The 3,502-nt window shown below is 40.6% G+C and overlaps 1 long non-coding RNA gene across 1 annotated transcript; it reads right to left on the bottom strand.

Annotated features, from left to right (window-relative positions):
• Positions 1–548: 548 nt before the first annotated feature.
• Positions 549–2,901, bottom strand: LOC309533560. Its single transcript, XR_014220277.1, has 2 exons — positions 1,466–2,901; positions 549–1,344 (listed from the first exon to the last, which is right to left on the bottom strand). It is a non-coding gene; the product is annotated as an uncharacterized lncRNA (long non-coding RNA).
• Between the last annotated feature and the right edge of the window lie 601 nt (positions 2,902–3,502).

Here is a 3,502-nt window from a genome sequence, read left to right as displayed (position 1 = left end):
ACCCGGGAGCATGGAGCCCTGACTGACTCCAGCTACAAAAGCTGCTGAATGGAGGTATTGTTTAGGGTATTTTGTTAGGGCTCTTTTGTTGTTGCTATTGATATTAACTTTTGTATCTTTTTTAGATCTTATGATTTATGTGAAAATTGTTCAGCTTGGTTGTATACCTTTTGATGTTTTTTATTTATTGTTTATGACTACTTTCGTTATGTTGGTAATTATGTAAATCTTTTCCTCCTGTAAGTTGCCTTGAGGATGATTTTAACCATGGAAAGGTGACATACAAATAAAATGACTATGATGATATGGAGTGGGGGGCAGGTTGCAGGAGCCAATAACTTTTAACTTCCTTGAGTTTAATAAATATTTCCACTTGACAAAATTAAATCTGTACAGAAAATAATTTTTGAAATCTCTTTACAAATTCCACAATAAATGAGCTGAACCATTTTCTGCTTTCCCAAATCCTCTGAGGCAGGGGCTAAGCATTAAATATATAGAAACCCTATTTCTCCTTCAAGAAGTAATCCAAAACAAAGAAAAAGCAGTTTTGATTTCAGATTTATTTTATTTGTAATATGGTTTGCATTCTCTGTGAGTGCTAAGCAAAGAGCAAAAATATATTTCCGGAAATGATCCTGCATTAATTCTTGTTTTCGTAGCACAAAACAATGCAATTATCACGCAGATCTGTGTGTTCCATGGAATCTTTGGCATGCTAATAAGCAACATGTTTGAAACAAAGACAACAAATCTGAATAAGCAAATCAAATTATATTTAATAATATGCACAATAAATCTTAAAAGGAAACATCATGTTGGATTCTCAGCAAGTTAAACAACATTTGGGGTGCATTCAGCTTTAGACAGACATTTCTGCTTTATATGCAATCAGATATATTGACCACTAACTAAGTCTGGAAAAAAAGAGGCATAGAGATCACTTAAAGCCCAGACAATTGTTCCCTCCAAATACTTTTTCATTACATTTTATAGACATTGTTTGACTGAATTTTTTGCCATGATATGTATTTAATATAAAAAAGTGAAGATAGCAGAGGTGTTGATGGCATGCTTAAGTAAATTATGAAAGTCTAATGCATTAGTCTACAAAGATGGAGATCAGATGGTTCTCCCAGAGAAGTAAAACTCACAAGTGCTAAAACTCGATTGGAAGATTTCATGTCCTTTCTGTGCGTGCATCATGCAGATGTGCATGAACTGGTTTCTTCCCCCCTTTTCTAGATATGGTGATAAATATCACAGAGTAAGATGGCTCTGGAGGGTTGCTTCTTCCAGCTGCACCCACAAGCTGTGCAGAGAATGGCAAGTCTCACTTTCCTTCTGCGGCATAAAAACAGATACACGTACTCCTTTATCTCTGAAAAACGGCATTCCACAAAACAAACTAATTCCCATGAATGGTGAACTTTTTCTTCTGCTGCTGCTTCTTTCCATTACCTACTTCTAGCCAGTGGTTTTACTTATTGCGCTGGACGTCATCGAAGGAGATGTGTGCAGACCTTCCTTTGACATGTAGACGACACAGACAGTCCAGTACAGTTTGCAAAGCATTTTGGTTTTAAGTACTTCAAAGAATGCTCTCCTCTTCAAAGTCAAATTTCACCACCACTGGCCGGCTCGTGTTCCACTTCTTGCTTCGATCCTTATCCTCAATGAACTCCTGGTAAGGATCTTTCTTTGAAATGGCTTTCTTGGAGCGAACATAACCGAAAAAGACAGTCAACGCCAGGAAAGAGTAAAACAACATGACAAAGAGAATGAAGAAATAGGCGTTGTCATATGGTTTGTATTTTGGTGTTTTCTCCTTCGTGGCATTTTTCCCTGCATTCAGGTCTTTTTCCAGAAGCTTCAGAACACACTGAGAGATGAGAGAGGCTAAAGCTGTGTTGTTCATGTCGCTGCTGCTTTCTCCTAGGAACTCAAAGTTTGCATTAAACAAAAACAAAAACCAGCCAGGATATTTAGGGACTTGGGACCTGGTCCCATTCACATTCCCCCTCCCATCCCCTCTGTCGACCTGGCTGGAAGCAGGATAAGTCCCTTGATTGTTTCCTCTTTTAGCAAGGAATGCTGTGAAGCTCTTAGTGGGTCTCAGTCGCCTGATAATCAGGCATTTCTCAAGATAGGCACTGGTCCAAAGTTAAAGTGGACAGTGTAAACAGTCACCAGCCGACCTCCAGGCCTTCCTAACATAAATGAATATTTGTGGCTGAAGGAAGATGAGGTCTAATGAAGGATTTGTGTTCTAGACTCAATGGGTCGAATTCTGCTAAAAAACAAATAGGGTTAGACTGGTTTTGGAATGGTCTTCTGAAAGCTTTTATTTTCTGACAACTGTTGAAAGAGCAACTTACCACATCCTGCATATTTGTCCCGAAGTTGGTTGAGAGAGAATGTGGTCAGTTGAGATCTTGACATAGGTTGGAGCATTCAATAAGCTCATGGTAAAATCAGCCCCAATGAATAAATCTGTCTGTTCTCACATGCACTGGCCTTCTTCTAACTTTTGCTATAAATAGAGGGCCTAGCTATATCCTACCATGAGTGCAAAGTCACAATGGCTGTACTTTTAAAAAAATGAATGAAAACCAGACTCAAGAGAGGAAAAGTTTTGAATGGTGCTTAACCTTTTCTATGCTGCCTTTTTTCTCTCTCTCTCTCTACTCCAAATGAATATTTCAAATCCCTTACAAACCTGCAATTAGAACCTGGGAAAGGAACTGCAGGGTTATATTTGGAGTGGGAAAATGGCCACCAGGAAAATTGTTAACTACTCATCCTACTCTCTGCTCAAATTAGGCCCCACCCAAAAGTGTGTGTGTGGAGCAGGGGTTGGCAAAGTTTACCTCGCCTGGGCCGGTTCACTCCAGCAGAGATCCCTCTGTGTGCCAGATTGCGCGTGTGTATGAGTGCACGCCCATAGGATTTCCAGCATCTGCATCTGTGCAGACATGATTTCTTGCATCTGCGTCTGCACAGACGTGATTTCTGGCACTGTGGAAGTGAGTCCCCGCCCCGTGCTGCGCTGGTTTAGCGCAGCGTGCAGGGACTCGCCGAGTGGGCGGCTTGGTCCAGGGGCGGCTCGTGGGCCAGTTAAACGACCTCCATGGGCCGCTTGTGTCCCATGGGCCTTAGGTTGCCTACCCCTGGTGTGGACTTATGGAATTGCATGTAACATGCAGTTTTCCCTTAGATGCCTTGAAAAGAAAACTTTGAAGACAGCCATTATACATGGAAATCTACACCCTGATAAAATTTAAACTCTGAGACCTTAGTCCTAAACATAGTTGCTTTAAATTTCAGAATCAGTGGGTTGGATTCATGCATAGTCATGCTTAAAGGGTTCAACCCTGTGGGACTTATCTGCAAGTAAATATATTCAACACTGAAGTCTGTATTAATATTATCATTGTTTTCAGTGCAATTATGCATGTGTTCAGACTGGAGGCAGCTTCACACATGTGCTCCAGATGTGATG

Source organism: Podarcis vaucheri (genome assembly GCF_965113315.1).
Source record: "Podarcis vaucheri genome assembly, chromosome: 5".
NCBI lineage: Eukaryota > Metazoa > Chordata > Lepidosauria > Squamata > Lacertidae > Podarcis > Podarcis vaucheri.
This window is presented reverse-complemented; position numbering and strand designations above follow the sequence as displayed.